The sequence below is a fragment of the Melospiza melodia genome, chromosome 8 (genome assembly GCF_035770615.1).
Source record: "Melospiza melodia melodia isolate bMelMel2 chromosome 8, bMelMel2.pri, whole genome shotgun sequence".
In the NCBI taxonomy this organism is placed as follows: Eukaryota; Metazoa; Chordata; class Aves; order Passeriformes; family Passerellidae; genus Melospiza; species Melospiza melodia.
Genome location: NC_086201.1, coordinates 24,496,743 through 24,516,507, shown reverse-complemented (window position 1 = coordinate 24,516,507; position 19,765 = coordinate 24,496,743). Strand labels below are relative to the sequence as shown.

The 19,765-nt window shown below is 37.7% G+C and overlaps 1 protein-coding gene across 2 annotated transcripts in view; it reads left to right on the top strand.

Annotated features, from left to right (window-relative positions):
* RAPH1 (Ras association (RalGDS/AF-6) and pleckstrin homology domains 1) overlaps nt 1-19,765 on the top strand; it is a 79,082-nt gene that overhangs the window by 7,064 nt on the left and 52,253 nt on the right. The window lies entirely within an intron of this gene.

The following is a 19,765-nucleotide window of genomic DNA, read 5'->3' as shown; positions in this document are numbered from 1 at the left end:
AACAAGACTGATTTTTGCAGCCTAATGATGATCTTCCAGAGGTGAAATTGGCATGGGAAGCTTATTAGCTTTGCAGAAATACTCTGCTTGCATACTAATTGTCTTAATTTTAATCCCATGGGATTTTTTCCTACTTTTGTCTGAACTCATTGCTTGCTACTCTTATATAATTTAGAACAAGAAGTATTGAATTAGGTAAGAAGAGATGTATTCTAACAAATGTAAAACCATTTCATTATGACTATGACAGTGTTCCCTCAGGTTTTCTCATATTGTTGCCAGAGAGTACATAAAGATAAGATCTGAAGTTCTTAAACTGTGTTAATATTGAGAATCTGTGTCTACAAGAACATTGTAATAAATGCAGTATCTACTCTGGATTCCTGCAGAAGCAAGGACAGTGTTTGCTGCCCAGGGAGATTTCTCCCAGTTGTTTTGTGGGAGGTACAATACTTGTGGATTGTGTCTGGACTTAAAGCCTCAGTCTTTGGTATTGCACTGTTTGCTGTTCCTCAGCAGTTTCTCACTCGTGTATGGCTCTTGATTTCATCCTGACTTGCCTGGTTCATGCCTGTGTAGTGATGAGGCATCTTGCATAGGATTTTTGATTCTATGCCAGAAGCCAAGCATTCCAAGCTGTCTTTATTTATAGAATCGTTTAGGTTGGAAAAGACCTTTAAGATCGACTCCAGCCAATAACTTAGTACTGCCAAGTCCACCACTAAACTATGCTTGAGTTGATTTTGTGTATGTAAAGATCACTGGAGACTAGATGTAAGAAAAACACACACAAAATCCCCAAACATGCCAAATACCTACTTGTCCTTACCTTACTGATTTTGCTTCTTGCTCTGCTCCTTGGTGGAAGGATCACTGTGAACTTGTTTCACCACTTAAAATCGAGTTAATCATTGTTAGAATTTGTTTCAATACACCAATGCAAGTTTGGATTTCCAAGGTGTCAGTAATCATTCTCCTTCAGAGGTGACTAAAGACTTAGCACAAATGTGGTTTATAGTGCATTTTAAAAAATCTCCCCATCGTGAAAAATCTCATTAGGTTGTTCTAAGCCTTTAAATAAAAATGCCATACAAATCTCTGTTCTCAAAGGAAGTTGTCACTTAGATCTTTAATGCATGACTCAAGAGCATGACCTTTTACTTGAACATGTAGATCTGAGTGGCTGTGACGGAGACATGGGTGGTTGCACGCTGTGTTCCTGGTGAAGCATTCTGCAGGTTGTGTGTATCAGTGCACCTTTCTGGTACTCTGGAGTTTAGTCAGTAGTATTTGTGCCTTCTAATAGATAGTTCTTCTATCCATTAAATTGAGACATTTCATTTAGGGGTGGAGGAGGGAAATCAGTAGTTTTCAGTCACTAGTAACCTTGCAAAGCAATAATACTGGCTGAAACTTTATCCATCTCTGAGCATGTCACAGGTCAGGAGAACAGTTCTACTGAAGCTGGGTAAGAGAAGATCACTTTTTCTTTCACCTCTACCCTGTTGTGTCTATTAATAAGTAACTTAGTGGCATGATCCGTTCTCTGGAACTGAAAGGCTGTTAGATTGATGTGACTGCCACAAATAAATTATAGCATATTGTAGAAGGAAAGAATTATTTTCATGAATAAATGTTCAGTTCTGGATTAGAGACCTGAGATACTTTCTAAGAAGCACAGCAAAATTGAGAAGTCTCATTTTCAGCAATTGCATGGAAGGAGAAGGGTCCCATAGAAAAGCGAGAGTGTTTTTTCCTTTCTGGCAGCTTGCAGAGCATAAAATAGAAATAGGGAAATGAGTGAAATTTTCAAGAGGAACCACCTAGCCAAATCACAGTTGTTAAAGTGAAACACCTACTGTCTTTATGAAGAATGCTCTGTCAACAGCTATTCAGTTGATAGTGCAGCATTCAGCTTAACCTTTTGTGCTTCCTATCCCAGTAAGTGAAAATCAGAGATGTTCTAGTTGAAAATAAAAGAGAAAGCAAACCTCCAAAAGCACTGTCCTAGTAATTGGTGTCATTAGAATGAAACTTTGTATTTTGATACTGTTTATATCTGTTCAGCTTGAATGTGCACAAAAACTTCAGAAAGTTTTTAAAACCAACAAGTTAAAAAAAAGTCCTTGAGATTAGTTATTACTACAGTATAACGAATCTTAAATTAACTTGTATCAGCTGGAATGGAATATTTCTGGAATGACTGGCCCATATTCTGAAGTTGAAAGTCCAGCACAGAGTAAACAAAGTATTTTCAAACTATGCACTTTCAACGTCAATGGTGTTTCATTTTTGAACCTTAATGATTGGATGCCTCTCTTTTTGCAAAGAGGTGTCAATCTTCATTCTCCTGAAGGATCAGGTAGTTAATAAATTTAAGTTAGCTTTGATAGACTGTGAGGCCTGAAAGCTTAGGAAGTGATTTTATGTGTTTATTATTTTTCCAGATAATTTAAAAGTATGTTAGCCTTGTGTGGCCTTTAGATTTAAAATACACATAGTGTATGGAAAAAAACATTCACTTGATGCAAATGACTTTGATTTAATGTATGTGCTGTTTTGCTATCCTTGTCAGAAAAAAGTTTAAATTGAGCCTATTGTTGCTTGCTTTGTGGTCTAAAGACTGATCTGAGTGTACTACATAAGGCAAGTTATGGTGTTATCCTTCACTTTTAAAATTATTCCTCATTATTTAGTACTTCTGATGAGTCATGTTTTCCAGTAATTATTGTGAAGTGTATACTTTCTAATTTTGAAGATGACAATGTAAATTTTGTCCTGTATAATGTGACCATGGGCTAGCCTTGCATCTTTTACACTTCAGTGTAAAAGATGCATTAACCAGTAGTAAAACAGAATTGTATTTGTAAAACAGGAGAATGTGCTTTAAAGCAATGTCTTCCCAACACTTTACTAGTGTCTTTTTTTTTGTACAGGTTAATGTAACCCCTTCTGACATTGAATTCTACCAACATTATTTTTCTAATCCTGAAGATACATAGTCTTCCTTTTGTTTAGAATGTATATCACCAGAAACTAGGAGACCAATTTTTTTTTTTTTTTGTGTATGGTAATGCTCATTATTAACTTTCTGAGATAAGGTTAATCTGGCATGCTCTATTATACAACTCTTGAGCATTTGAGAACAACATTTCTATACACATGATCTGATGAAACATGATAAAATGCTACAAGATATAGATGTGTCTTGTGTAGTACATTATTCTAGTTAAAGCTGCCTAAACACTTTTTTTTCTATTTTAGAGTGAGTTGAAAAACAAGATAAAAGATCAGTTGTTCTCTTAGGAAAGTGTAAAAATTGCAGCTGGCCTTATGTTGTCTGCATTCTTTTTGCCTTGCAGCGTGGAGTTAAATATTTGAGTTTACAACTGCGCATGCCTTCGCTATATTACAAAGTACCAGTAGGAGTTGAGAAGGCAGAGCCAGTTACTGATAGATTCAGCAGCTGCTGCTTCATTCCTAAAATTACTTCTGCTGGATTGCAGTGAACTCTTGGTATTTTAGCATGATTCAGGCAGTATTATTGACAGGAATATTGAACTAACATATATACAAAAGTAGGGCCTTTCTTATTTTTGCAATATGACTAAATATTTGGATACTGTGCATCGTAAATCATTGCCTTGTATTATGTCTGTTTATTTCAAGACACTCATAGTGAAGTATCAAACTTTTTGGAGTATAGTAATAGCCATTGTTTGAAATGGTAGTAAGTAGGATATGAAGTTGTTTTGGTTTTTTAGTAGAATTTGGAATATGTGGATGGTTAACTATTTAAAATATTACATAATTAGTTCACTTTTTGAAAAGAAAACTTGAAATTTTGCCTGACATGACTCATTATGGAGAGATGTAATACTGTGATGGAATTGTCTATTAAACTGAAGAGCACTGCTCTGTGAGGTAATTGAAGGTCCAGTAAAAGACACTCTCAGTTTCCTTAAGATTTCTGCCATAATTTCTGAAGTTCTGCTTGCATCCATAATGCGATGGGTGACATTTCCCTGGGGAGAGTAGCAGCAGTCTGGTTCTGTGTGCATCAAGAATCGTCTGTGTAGCTATGTGGAACTAGTTTGAGGCTTGTATTTCAACAGTAGCAAATAGGGATGATCTTTCTGTCATTGGATGCGCATGCAGAACTCTGATATTGAATGGCATGCAGATAGATAACTATGGAGTTTTCATATTTTTATTGCCACGGTACTGCCAATATATGTTAAAGATTGTATTTAGAAAGTATGTTTGTAAATAACTGATATATCACTTTTTAAAGGTGATCAAAATAATCACTGAAATAATATCCATGACTTTGCATTCTGTAAAAAATTGATTTGTGCCCTCTCTATATTGCCGAGCATTTATAGTGTCTTGAGGAGCAGGACATTATTTTAAGAGAGGAAGTTAGGTCTGCCACAGAGGAAGCATTATATTATGGATTAAATGCTGTCCTTGTCATCTTTGAAACACACTTTCTGCTCTCTTGTTACATTCATCTTTTTTTCCCTTCATACAGTCTTCCAGTTCTTTAGTGGAGTTGCAAACAAGAGTAGTTTTGAAAATTCTCTGTAGCTCTCTTGTCTTCTTTTTGGGAATTGATCTTGGAATGTTTCGTTCTGAAATACTTCTTGATTTGAAACTGGATAGGTAGAAAAAAACTTTTTTCTGTGCCCAATTGCTTCCTGCACTTCGGATTATGTTTGTATGCATGCACTTAGATGTTGTTGGCTAGAACTGTCCCACAGGAGATACTCTTGTCCACTGAGAACTGGACAGGATATTTTTGTTGGTATTCCCCACCTCAAAATGCACACGGTGGGAGGTTGGATAGGATTTATGAACTGTGTTAGTCCTGTGCTTTGTGCATATTCTCCTCAGCTGGGATGAGTTCTTAGATTATGCAGAGCAATTGTAAAAGGGGCTGAGAACTTGGTTTCTGTGATTTGATGGAATTTTTTAAAATAGAGTTTTTTAACTGTTAGGAATAATAGAGCTGGAAAGAGGTGCTGCTAGAATTGACCTTACTGCTTTATCACAAAGGCTGTGAATGATTCCACAGATGTATTGCTCTTTTACTGCTTTCCTTCTGAGAGAGTGTTGTGACATCAGATGGCAAATTGAGACCAGGAACAAGCAAGGTCTTAGGATGCATCCCATTTGGTTTTTACAGGTATTGCTTCTTGAGTGATGTTGTGGGGCGCGCTCTGGCCTGTGGTTGAGCTGTTTCATTTCCAGAACTCGTAAGTGGTTGCACTGAATAGAAAGAGATGGTGCCATTGAAACATGCTGGCAGTCAGGCATGGATTCCTGGTAGGCATTCTCAGTGGCATTGCCGTGGGACCACAGCCAGGCAGTTTCCTAAATAAGCATGAGAGTCCACTGGCAGCTCTGACAGAGCAAATGCTCTTGTAGCATAGTAGCACCTCGTTGGTGAGTCATTCGCTGCTGATTGTTCTAGCTGCTGTCCATTAAATAACGAGTTTTGGCTACTTGCTTGACTAAAATTGCCCAGTGCCTGTTTGTTCATGGCCAGGCTTTAAAGAGTGGTTATTGCACTAACTTGTCACTGGTCACAGTTATGTCAGGCTTTTGCTATACTGCTGTGTCAGAGGTTAAGATTCTAGGATTCTGTTAAGCAATAAAAAGACAACAAAACAGCATGATCCATCCCTTTGACTTTCTGTAAGTTTAGTAAAATATAATTATTTTTAAGATTTCCTTCAATATTATGGGGAAATTGCCCAGGTACTTGCTTCCTTATCTATTCTATTTCTGTGTATCATCCTTCAAAGTGTGTTGCATGATTTCTGTTAAATGCAGAAGAGCATTTTCATTTGGGTGTCAAATCTAGCTGTATGAAAACAGAACTCGTTTCAGCTTTACCTGCACAATAATATCTACCTTGTGTATAAATAGTTCAGTAAAAAAAAGCCCAAACCAACCCTAAAATCTAACTGTGTCTTAAAGACTTTAGTGGGACTTAAATATCTGAGAAGTCTAGCAATGGAATATGTGCCTCTTTACTAGTGCTGTTTATGAGCAAGTGTGCAAAAAGTATATTGGTGTAAATAAAAGGGTTTTTTCTTTTCTGACTTTCTGAACTTTTTAATACATTTGCAGCTAGAAAATGATAGCAGTGAGTACTGGGAATGCATTCTTGGTCCATGCTCCAGTGTTTTGCAGTGTTTAGCATTGCAACAACAGCACTGTGTAGAAATCATTCCCAACTTTCTTCCACTGATTTTTGGACAGCATTTCTTTTTCCTAAGAAAGTGGACTTAACTCATTTGCTTTCCTTTATTTGCAAAGGGGTGGAGAGTCTCGTGGTTGGGGTTTTTTTTGGTGTTTGTTTGTGGCCTCTTGGCTTTTTTAAGACAAAGCTTTGAGGTATTCCTTCCAGTCTGTGACTTGTAAAATTATTATTTAAATGGTATCTGCTGTCTTTGGTATGTGTACCATTGTCCAGTCCCAAGTACACTAATATTTCTTGACTTTGTAATGCTGTCTTTCTTCTTTCTGCTATCACTCCCTCTTGCAAAGAAAAAGACCTTACTTGAAGTTAATCAGAAGATCTATGTAGAGAAACTTGGACTTTCTGACTTTGCGTAGACAAGTTGCTTGAGTTGTCTGCTGTGCCCTACAGGTAGTTTAGTTTTAACCTTTTTCTTATACAGAAAAGGAGAGGTCTTCCTGCTTCACTCAGTACTAGATTATGAGAGGGGAGTGATGATGTATCCATACTTATGTGGGAGCTTTGCATCAAGAAATCTCCAGTACCATAATGAAGGGATTGGAATTAGTCATTTTTAAACTGTTTTATTAGTATGTTCCATCTTACTTTTTTACAGCATGACCTGTGAACTGAACTTCTGGATGATTTCGGTGTTATTCATCACATTGTTAATTATTTTTTGTTTTGTTGTTTTCATTATCTGTACCCTGAGGTTATTTTGGATACAGCATCTGAAATATTTTGCATAGTCATGTCAAAAAGCTTAGAGTTTTTTCCTACGAAAAACCTACCTTTCCCTTTGTACTTTATTGAATGTTTGGGTTGTCCTTGATCGGATTTTAAGTCTGATTTTTGTCCCACTGCAGCCTTCAAAATCAATTTGGCAATTAACTTCTTGATCTTCCATTCTGCACAAATGTATATAGAGTCTACATGCACTCTGCTTTTGATCCTAGATACCTAACTCAGATGATGTGGATGTTTTTATGTTTCATAAAATGGCTTGTGAGCATGTCAACTGTTTAAAAAGCTGTTGCTTTGATTTATGTAAAATCTTTTTAGCCACTGAGTCACAAATAACATGATTTAGTCTTGTTTCCTAACACACCTATGTGCTATGAAATTCAAATGTCTTGTCTGTTTCTGGTGTCTCTTGTGGTCATCTATTACTTTAAAGGCCCAAACATACTTCCCTCCTTTATGCTAGACACAGCTAACTTGTCTTCTGTCAGGCTGTGGTCTGAAAAAAAATATTTTCTCATTAAAGATTTACATCTGAAGTCTAATGTGGCACAATTCCTGTCACATTACTAGAAGTCTCCCTGGAAAGCATTGAAGAAAGTGTTCTTGGATGCCAGATGTAGAATCAGAAAGCACTGATCATGTTTTACTGAAGTTATACTACTCATTTTAAAATTAGATTTCATTGTTTGTTAGCTTTACTCTGATGTGTCATACCAGTTGAAGAGCTTTCTACCTTGTCCTAATTTTCTAGCTTTTTTAAAAGATCCTTGTTTGTTCTTACAGTTGGGAGCCAAAAGATTTTGTTAGTTTTAGTTCTGTTTCTGCTACTGAATAGAAGGAGAGGGGAGATTAATGTCATGACAAATATGGCAAAAGAGCTTTATTTCTGGCAGCTGGACCATGCTTTCTACCCATCCCTCTTCTGTGTTGTAGAGTTAGTAAGGAAACTGCCTGCTGTGGTGTAAATGAACAGGATGAGATACTCTGACCTGTATGAATGCACTTCAGCATGCTTCTTGTGGAGGAAAGGCAGGAAGAAGGTGGTGATGATTTAATAGGAAGAGCAGTAACACCTCATTTTTGTGATGGAGTACTGTCTCCAGTTCTGAAGGGTGAAGATGGATGAAGGCCCTCACCAGTATTTTCCAATGTTCCTCTTCCACTGGTGGAAGCAGATGTGTGGCGCTGTCAAATGCAAAATTCCTTTACAGTCTGGACCTGGACCCTGGCATAAGTTTGTCATAAATAAGTATACACAAGGAATTCAGCTATATGTTTGAGTCGTTATAAGCTACTTTTACTGCATAGATGTGTTGGGTTGAAGGGAGGATATGCAGAGAAATCCCTGTGGAATGAAATTTATAACTCTACAAAAATTATTTTTTATTTTCTTTTTTGGCTTTTAAACCTGTTCTGATTTGTAACAAGTTGGCCCTTCAGAGTATGCTAGGCTGTAGCTGCTATCAGCAAAACTTTATAAATCCTTTGGAAAGGTATTAGGAAGAAAGTCTCAGCAAGACTTAGACCTGAGTGGGCATTTAAAGGTCTGAAGAAAGATAGAAAAATTATAAAAGCCATGAAATAATTCTTCTTTTTTAAGCTTTGTTGTAAATTCTTTCATGGTGCTGCTGCTTTGATTTGATTCAGTGTGAGACAGAGATCTCAGATTCAAGCATAAACATTTTTTCTGCAAGAAATGAAACTATAAAAATCTTCCAGGCACTTCATACTGTACTGTTGAGGAAATGAGACTGGGGGCTAATGAGATGTGTGACAAACTTCTGCATCTGCATAAACTTTTTCATAGAGCGGTAGACAAACACAACTAGGAAATTATTTTCATTTTAAATATTGAGGTGGTACTGAATTAAGAGATTAATTGTTACATGGCTTTTTAACTAATCACTGTCACCTACATTTTAAATAGCTACTCTTGCTGCTTTGTGCCTCATTTGGACTAAATCAAATTAATGCCAGATCAGTTCTTTCTTGCCAACCCTTGTCCTTATGAAGACGTGAAGTGAATGTGGTCCAAATAATTAGCATTTCTAGTGTCACAAATTACATTCCTTATACAGTGTGGTCAACTCAGCTGCTTTAGCAGTAAAAATAGTCGTTGTGGTACACATTCCACTTTCAGTGTTGTATTCTGTAGTTTATTCATCTGGCTCAATCCTTAGAGAGGTCTTTATACCAAAGAAGATATGTTCCAGGAAACAAAAATAATTGTTCTTTTGGGATGTTCGGAAAAAAACTTTACTCAGAGGCTTGCCAAATTCTTACACAGCTGCTAAGATGATATAATGTTTTTCTTGTTTGACTAAGATTGTAAATATGAACTTCCTTCCTCCTGCATTTATAATTATTCTAGCTCTATGCAGAATTTGTGATAAATCTCTTCCAAATTTCTGTTGAGTGAGAGTATCTATGAAATGCTTACAGACTTCAACATGCAGTTTATATTTGCTTATAAAATGGGTGACCTAATTTTCTGTGAGCTAGATATAACCTCCTCCCATAGTTCTGCCAAAAGAATGTATGTCTAGATAAGAGTTTGTCCTGGTTTTATATAGCAGAAAACTCTTCAGCTGTGAGAATTCATGACCAGAATACCCTTAATCCTGAGAGGTGTTCCCTGAGGTTAACTTGCAGGTTTGGTCCCAGACAGGCTCAGAGTGGATGGCAGGTTCTGTTTCTGTTGTGTGTGCCCGGTATTCCTGCCTTTGTTGTGAGCCACGTTTCCTGCTGCATACACTGAAGGAAATGACAGCACTGGCCATCAGCCTTGTGGACACAGGCTTAAGTATTCTGGAAAGGAACTGAGCCTGGCTGCACCAATGATGTAAACTGAGGCTGTATTTGCTTTAGGAAGGGGCGTGGCTCTTGGAGCATGATGCAAACTCAGTATGCAATACGGTATTAAGCTCATTTTTAGCCCTGGTTTTCTAACTCAATTGTAACACTTGAAATTGTATTCCTATGAAGACATGAATTTTTATGTTCTATAGAAAAAAATGAAATTGTGTTAGTAATAATATAACACATCTACAAAAATGTTGAGGCTTTTAAACAGTCTTGTAGTATCAGCGTCTGTAAAAGGTATTATGTTTTGTTAATTTTTTTTGTTTAAGCCATATCTTAGTAATATTATTAATTTCTATCAGGGAAAAATGAATAAAATGTCTGGCCAGTTAAAAAGTCATCTATTTAGACTTCCTGCAAACTTCCCATTTTCCCATTGAGTTCAGGAAACATTCAGCCTCAGTGACATCTGATATTAAGATGTAATGGCAAAAAAAAGCAGGAATATTTCTTTCTTGACAAGCTGTTGCTTACTTGAAAATTTCTGAAATTTGTGTTGGATTCTGACTTGTATAACAGAATAATAATAAATACAGTATATATATATATCTTGCAATGCTATTTAGAGCCAGATGATTTCAACAGCAACCTCTGTTTGTGCAGAGTATCATAAGGAACTCTAGCCATAGCCAAGAGTACTTTTGATTACTGAGCTCTGTATACCTCTTGAAACCAAAAATTTCTAAGATACCTTATGCATTAGAAAAACTTTGAGTGTCCGAGAAGGATATGTCTCTGCTGGAAAAGGACAATGGAAAGTAGTCATTCTCCTTTTTCCAGAAAGCAGAATGTAAGGCTGTTTTTTCATCTTTCTGTAAGAGAAAAATAATTGCAAACATTGAAAAACAAAACTTTTGTGTAGTTGCAATTAGAGTTCTCTTAAAAAACTTAGAATTAAGGTATTAGGGGGAGTACGGCAGAGTAGCAGAGTTCTTGTGTGTACTTTTTACACCAAGTAAAGGTGTAGCAGAAGATACTTTGAAAATGTCATTCCAACGGAATTTTGCAGTCTTGCCTCTGGCAATGTGGTGGAAAAAAAAAAATTACGTTGTGCCTGTTACTCCAGGCTTAGTTTGGCACTTTTAATTTCTGGTCATTTCACAGAATTTTGTGAGCCCTTACTATTCCTTGCCTGGGATTATGAGTGATCCTAGTATTCTTATGAAAGTATTAGAATTTAGCTATTTTTGAAAATACTACAGTAACTATACAGTAACTACAGTATAGCATTAACTTTTCATGCTCTCCCGCTCTCCCCCCTGCTTCCCCACTCCCCCCCCCCCCAAACTAGATGGAGTTTTACTGGCATGTAGGGGGTTCAAAAGCACGTGTTGCAGTCTGGAGGGCTGTGAGGACCTGTAGGAGAATGGGTGCTGTGCTGCTTCTGCCTGAGGCTGCTCGCCCCGTTTCTCATTGCTCACTGCGCTCAGAGGCGCTCAGCTGGGTGCTGGTGGTGCCAGCTGATTGGGGATGCTCATCTCAGTGAAGCCACATACAGACATTAATACAAATGTGCACTCAGGTATCATGATGTAATCATTTTTGTACGAAGGCTGCAGAATATTTCTTACACTGCTAGGAGAAGCAGCCTCTGTCAGCTGGTTAATGTGTATGGTTCAGACTGCAAGGAATTGAAGTGGCTTTAACTTCATGCACTTAGTAGTAAACTTCACAGTTGTAGCTGCATCCAAAGGAGATATTCATAGAATCACAGTTTATCTCAAGTTGGAAGGGACCCAGTAAGGATGATCAAATCCAACTCTCTGTTCCTCACAGGACTACCTAAACCAAAACCATATGACATGACTTAGAGTATCATCCAGATGCTCCTTGAACTCTGGCAGGCTTGGTGCTGTGACCATGCCCCTGGGGAGCCTGGTCCAGTGCCCAACCTTCACCTCTTTCAGTGAAGAATCTTTTCCTCATGTTTAATCTGAACTTCCCCTGGTGCAGCTTCATGCCACTTCATACCTTTTCATGTGGCAAAGGAATGTTTGCATCCAAGGGAAGGATGCGTTGTTTGTTCCTGCTAACTTGGGAAAACAGTGCTACAAAGACAGGCCTGGTAAACTAAGCCCCTTCCAACTGTACTATTTAGTGGAATTTGTGTTGCAGCAGCTATTCAATTGTACCTTCCTGTCATCAGTAATGTGATGCTTTTTAACAGAGCTATGCCTTTGCTCATGCACAAACATTCAGATGTTATAAATACCTAAAGACTACCCTAGTGATTAGCTTACATTGACAGGACTTTTATTATATAAATAATATATATATATAAATTCATGTATCTATACAGACATATTTTCAAGCGGACATGTTGCCTTTGTGTTGGTTCTGAGGCAATTCCACAGATACAAGCAAGGTTCTGTGCTTGTGGGATAATTTTTTAGTTTGCAGAAATGTCTGTCTGTGTAAGCATTAAATGAAAAAGTGCAAAAGGTAAGATGCTGTTTTTGTGTTTAGCCACTAATTTGAAAGCTAATGGCATGGGCATGCTGTGTTTTCTTGTGCTTCTGTGCTACAGAGTTTAAACTGGAAGTTTTTTGAGTTCAGAATTATAAATGTATTTATGGATGGTAATGCTTTGTGGGTTTTTTTCCTTGTTCCTGCTTCTGTTTAAATGTGGTCTTCTCTGGGGATTAACTTGATATCTGAAAAGTACTGAAACATTAAGTGCTTGTAATAAAAAGTACGAGGTTTAAACATGTCTGTAGAGAAAGTAATTCATTAAGACTTGTAATTTTACTAATTTGGTAAAACTGATCCAAATTTAACATAAATGCAGATTTTGCAGAACTTATACTGGTTTTTCAGTGTCATATGTATGTGATTGCATGCTCTACAGCAGGTAGCATTTGAAAAATGTCTCTGTATTAATGGCAAAGGTAGGCTTTTCTGTTTCTTATGAGCTTAAGAACATAAAATAAATGCTTGAATCTTACAGTACACTCTGAGCTACAAGTGGAGCTGCAGGTTACAAGTGAGCCTGATAACAGATGAACTTGCTGCTTCCAGAAAGGGGAAGTCCCACTTGTTTCCCTGTCCCTTCTCCCAGCTGTCTGGTATAACCCAAAACAAAGTATTGACTCTAATATTTGTCCAGTCACAGGGCAATCTATTGCTGCTTGTGACCTCAGCAGAATACTGTTTTGGTGTTTGGAGTGTTGAGTGGGTTTTCTGATAGTTTAGAAGGTGGAGCAGGCTCAGTGATCTGGAGCAACATGATAATGGATGGAAAGAGATTCCTTCCTTTTCACAACAGCAAGGAGGGGTTAGCCTGGCTCAAGCTTTAATGTGTAAGTTGTTGTTTGAAACTGGAGGAGTGGGAGCTTAAAACAGAATAAGATATCAGGAAAGTTTGTAGAGACATTTTTCCAAAAACTCCTTTGAAAACTAGTGTAGAAAGTTTACCCTGGAATAGAGACAAAGATAACTTCACAATTTCACTGCTTCTGAGCCAGTTGTGTCAGGGTTTTCTAAGTGCAAAGAAAACCTCCATCCAAAATGTGTTGTGGGGTTTTTTTTGGTTGGTTTTTTTAAAACTATTTTGCAGCACTTAAATGCTGATACCAATAAGAAACTGACTGAATTTCACAAATGCTTTGCTAAGGTGTGTATAGATTTAGTCAGCTGATAATAGTTTGGGGTGTATTTGATGAATGCATTGATCCTGCAGAGCAATGCAGGTAGGAGGTAGGCTGCCCCTTTGCCATTGGCACGTTTCTGAGAACAGGGCAAATGCAAGGATTTGCTACTGGGAGTGCTCTAATATTTTGGTGCTCGGCTTCTTCATCTGAACAGATGGTATATTTATCCAAGGGGAGGACAGGAAGGAAAAAGGAGGAAGATGTGCTGCAGCCCCTCCTTTCCTATGTGACTGGAACTCTTGGGTATGCACAACCCAATGTGTGTTTCCAGGTGAATTTGTTTCTGGAGGGGCAAGCACAAATGATCTGCTACCTTTGTATGTCACAGAGCCTGCTCCCAGCGTTGCTTTTTATGGGAAACTTGAATGTGGGCTGTGGAAATTATTTTGAAAGTTACTGCCCTGTCTGTCTTGAGAAATAGGTAAGTTGTCTTCACCTGTGGCTTCTCAATGAGTAGCATGTTCCAAATCCAGCGTGGTGGAGGAGAGCCTCTCTGAGTAGCAGCTATGGAAAGAATATCCTGCCTTGTGCTGCTGACACTCTGTGGGAGGCTGCTCTGTGCTGCAGAGTACCATCCTTAAATGCTTGGAAGCTGCAGACCCTTGAGCTTCATGGTTCAGCAGTGAGAGGAGGGGGTCTGTCCCCAAACTGATAACTGAAGTATCTCATTCCTGTCCCTCTGAATTTGTGTCTCTCAGTGTGGAAATGAGAATAATATATAATATTTTTCAGTGTGAACCTTCCTTAGAAGATGTTGAAAAAAGCTCATTCATTTTTGTTGTATTTAAAAAAAAGAAAGTTACACATAAAACAAGTTCATGTGGTTACTTTAAGATGGCTTTGTATCAATCTGATCTAAGAAGTGCTACTTTTAAAAATGTTTTTTATAAACTTTAAGATTATTTTAGTCAGCCTATGCTGTTGTTTTACTTTTCATCTAAATCTGCCCTGTCTTTCCCACAGCATCAGACTTGGGTAGGAGATACGAATAATCGAATGCTAAGTGCCTCATTAGCTTAAGTGATTGAGGAAAGATAATTTTTTGGGAAGAAAATCTGAAATTTATGATTTTAAGTGGCAGGATGGAGTCTGCTGATTTACTTGATTATTTCCTCCTCCTCCCCCCTGCCCCCCGTTCCAGTAGCAAAACACTCTCTCTTTAGTTTTCATATGCAAGAAAAGCTTCATTCACAAAGCTACCAAGTGTGGTAGCAGCAGAGTTTACAGTAGTTGTTTATGTGACTCATTTGCTGAGCTGCTTAGACAAGGTCTCTGCAGCTCAAGAGCTGGACTGCATTTCTTAGGAATGCTGGCCTAATCCCATGAGTTTAAATACTTCTGTTTAAAGTCCTCCTTTAACAAAACCCAGCTGTCAGCCCCATCTTCATGATTTGTTTACTGTATAAAAATTTCATGTTTGCTTCCTCAGTGGCAGAACTTACACTGTATTTTTTTCCTTTTTGTTATGGAAGGTAATTTCCTTACTTTTTCAGGAACGTGCACTTTAAAATATTGATTCTGTGTTAAATATTTACATTTGATCTTAATCTTGAGGCAATTAAATTCTAGATAAAGTCTTTTGCAATGCATCAGTTGGTGTTAACTGGCTTTTAGACTTCTCTAACCTTTGACATAGCCTTTATGTTGAGGCTGCTTTCTTGCTTTAAATATTTTTTTTCCAGGGAGTGGTACCCAGCTGTAGTGTTTCTCCCTGCTTCCCTTCCTCACTTTCTGGTGCCAAGATTTATTTAGAAACTGAAGTAATGCAGCCTTTCATTATGAACATATATCTTTAGAGAATATCTTAAGTAGACAAAATTAATTTTAAAACAATTTTAATTAGTTTCAGAAGACTTATATGCTAGAGATTAAGGTCAGTGCTTAATAGGCAATGTTTAGATTCCTGTTGGCAGTGTGTGATAAATTTCATAGCTCTGTACCTCCAATTACTGATATTGGTTTGAGCTATTGTGTGAGCTATTTAAGATCATTAAACCACCCTTGAGAGAAAGGATGTTGAATTAACAGTAGAAGAAAAATCCCAAGAGAAGAAAGTACAAAAAAGAAAAAACCGTCAGGAGAACTATTGTCAGTTTTCTCTGGGTTTTTTGTTTGGTTTAATTTTTGAGGGTGGAGTGTTGTTTATTTTGTTTTCTTCTCCTGGGCTTGGTTTTGGGGGGAGCGGTCAGAAGCTCTGGAGAGAGTTCTTTCTTCAGTGACAATCTGATAAAATGACAAATAAGAATTAAGTTGTATGTTCAGCTTTTATCAGTGATGAGAATGTCTTTCTAAATCTGCTCAAGACTCTCCTCTTTAGGAATTTGTTCAGGCTTTACTGGAGAAAGGTGGTGGTGGCATCCAGCTTTGGCATCTTGCTCAACCGGATGTTGCTCAAAAACTGCTTTGTGGATTGGCTTCACTTCTGGAATGGCTTCTCTTTTACATTTTGAGGAGAAAAACAAGAAGAATTGAGCAAGTGTAGGACTTCCTTCAGGTGTTGTTTGTTTTTTTTTTCTCTCAGCTGGTGGAATTCTCAAAATACAACTTGGATTCTTGAAATATCACCAAGGAAAATGGTGAATTGATGTTCATGCAGCAGGATGTTGGCTTTCTATTTCTTTACTATTGCATATGAGTCTTATGAGTATCTGAAATTTTGCCTAATCACCTGCAAGACTCAAGGGAAGATGCTGATAAAATACTCTGTTGAAGCAGTGATTCTGCTTCAGTTTTGACATTCACAAACATGTTTTTTCACCTATATCCATATAACGAAGAACGTGTCTGTAGTTTCTCCTTTTCATGCCACACAGTTGCTGCCAAGTCTCATTGTGTGGCAGGGACCCTTTCAGCCTGTGTGCCTCACATCTCTGCCTAGTGAGCAGTGCTGATTTACTGCCAAGTGATCCCCTCCCCTGTCCTTTCTCAGAAAGCTGCCCTGTTCCTGATGACTTCCAGCCTTTCCTTCCAGTCTTGACTGCTGCGATGCATCTCTGTCCAGAGCCCCACATCACTCTTTCTTCTGGATGTACAAGGCTCTCTTGAGCCCTTCTCTCTCACCTCTGCTCCCTCAATGCAGTTCTTCCAAGCCTCCCACAAGAACGCAGCTCTTGCATGGAAAAAACCTCTCCTTACATTGTAATTCCATTTCTCATGGTAACTTCATGGTACAGCATGTACTTCCTCTTTTTTTTCCCCTGTCATCTACCTCACACTTTAATAAACACATGTCCTGTGAAGAGGTTGGTGATGCAAAAGAGTGATGGGGATAGAGGGGAGGTTTTATGTCTCTCCTTACAGTTTGCTATGAAGTTGGAGGATGAAAGTTGACTGCCAATTGCAGTACTTAAAGCTGGTCTTATTAGTGGCATAAAATATAAAACTAGTTGAGCAGGGATAGCCTGTTTAGATGTGTTTATTTTTGGTTTATGGCAGTGTTCTTCTGCTCAGTTTGTTAGAGGTGGGTTTAATGTGAATCACATGTCTTATAAATTGAATATACTTACTCCTTCTTAAAGAAATGTTTCAGCCAAAAGATTATTCCCCTGTTCATCCTCTAAATATTTTTCTATGTGGTGTCTCTTAGTGTCATGCTGTTTTGTCATGGCTAGCTGTAAACAACAAAATGTGGTGATTCATAGTTATTTCACTGCTAACAGTGAAATAACTATGTTCTTTGGAGGCATCAAACATTCATTTGTGGGTTTTCTGAAAAATAAGCAATTGTGCTTTTGATTTTTTTCACCTTTTTTTCTGGAGACAGTAGTTCTGGCTATAATGAAATGCATCTCTTCACAATGTAGTCTTAATTCTTACCAGGAAACTTAAGTTGCCTTCCAGCCTGTTCCAGCTGAGGTGAGCATAAAAAATATATACCCTGTCATAAAAGCAACCTGTGAAGAATGTTGTTTATTTATCATAGCTAAAGCATTACTCATCTGTTTTTTGAGCCATGGTTCATAGACTGTCACTAGGTCCTTGTGGAAAGGGATTTGGCAACTACTTCTGAGTCTAGATAGTACCCACATCACACAGATTTCCAGTGTCTGCTGTGGTATCTTAAGTGAGCATTGGCATGATGCTTATTTTTAACCTTTGAGAGGGTCCTTTGAACAAAAATTAGTTTTTAACTGTACTAAAGCATAGAGTAGCTCAGCCTTATGAGGAAGTACTCTCACCTGCATTGTAATTTGACCTATGACCTAAGTGATTTTCTTACGTTTCCCTTCTGGTTGGTTTAATCATTCATTTATACCATTTACAACAGTAAGCACTGTTGAGATGTTCAATTTTATGGGTGGTGGACAGTTGCTTGCTTTATTTTGCTCTCTTATCGTTGAAATACAGCTTAGTGTATGTGTAAAAATTAGTTTCTTTCAATATTTATTCCTGGTGGAAAGAGACCCTTTGCAGGCACAACAGACCAGTCTGTAAAAGGATGTGAATATTTTGAGTGATTGGTTGGCTAATGCTTATTCTCAACTGTGGGGTGATCCTGAAAGTGCTGCTGTTAGCCTGGTGATTGTTATTACTGGGCCACAGCTACAGCAATATTTGGGTATTCCCTGAGATCTGTGTATAAGGCTAAATATTACAAAAAAATTCATACCTATTCTTAGTCTGCGTGTTCATATTTATTATTGTTTTTTATGCATCATTCCAAAGATAAAACTGAATACAAAGAGATGCTACAGCAGTATTTGCATTACAATAACCACATGATGAAGATTCCGGAAAATTGGCACTAATGTAGTTTCTAAGTTTCTAAGTAGTTTCTGCCTACTGAAGACAAGCTAAACACTGAAAATTCTCTGGTCTCAGCTGGTGAATCTAAGATGTTGGCTTCTGCAACTAATGAGTGTTATTTTGCAGGGTTATTTTTCTCTCTACTTGAAAAATACTTTAGCTAAGGCAAGTTATGTTTGTATGATCTAAGTATTTTTTTATAGTCGTCTTCAGGTTGTCTTCATAAAGACTATTCAGTGAGACATGATGTAATCTAGGATGCTCTTTTTATGGGAATTAATTTAATGTCCACTTGGGTACTCTGGCTGGAATCTTGGTTCAGGAAATAGGATGCAATGATTGATAAAGCCCCTTCTTTTCAAGGCAGCATCTGTTTGGCTAGATGTGAGTCAGGCACTGAAATGTATTGGAGGGAATAAAGGTTTTACTGTGTGCCTTCCCAACAGCGCTAATTTCAAATGCAGTTAGATTCTTGTATTGGCATTTCTATAATTTGGAGCTTCCTTTCTACAGGAAAGAAGACCTTATAAATGTATTCCAGTATACGAGGAGGCACACTTTGGAGACTAAATTAAAATTTCAGGTTGCAGTTATGGAAAGGTAGAGTCAATATAAAGTAATAATAATGCAAAGGCAGCTTAAAACCAGAAACCAACCCTATGACTGTTCTGTTTGATGCACTTTCCATTTTACCTCTCAAAGCTTTCAGGCAAAGAAGAGGTGGATGGGTGGGTTTTCTGTGGGTGGTTTTGCTGTGGCACATCAGAATGATTTCCCAAATCAAGATGATGAAGTAAACATTCTGGTATCTTCAGTGTGTTTATTTCAGGAAACTGTATGTGCTAGTGTGAACTAAACTTAGAGCGCGAGTGTACAAATTCTGCTTAAATACAAAGAGAGCTGCAAAGGATGCGAATATGAAAATTGTTTTTCTGTTTCTTCATGCTGCTAGCCAAAAAGAGCTCGATTCTTTCATATTGTCTGTGAAGAATACTGAGTTGTCATATCTGTGTCTGCTTTTTCCTAAAGATTAGGTATTAAATCTGTGGAAGACCAGGGAGCAACTGTGATATGTGTGACTTTCCTGGTTAGAATTTCTGGGGGCGGTTGTTAAACAGTCTGTTAGAATGTGAGAGGGATAAGAGTGCTGTCATGAACTGCACCAAGTTTCAGAAAACCTGTGTTTGCTGTATACAGCATTGATGTGTTTTGGGGGATTCCAGAAGCAGTGAGACAACTTGCTTTGATGTTATGATCTGGTATCTGATGAAGATTTTTTTCTTTTTCCAGTTGCTTTTTCAAACAATTGTTTCATTAGCAGTTGTTAAAATGTAAGTTATGTGTTCACTTGTGTGCTATAAATATTTATATAACAAACTCATAAATAATGTAAAGAAAAATATTTTATGAGCTTAGTGAAAAAGGTTGTTGTTTGACTGGGCTTGAAATACAAACAGCTAGAGGCAAAGGCAAGTTCTTGCATGGGCATGTGCCTGATTTTAAGAGGAGCATT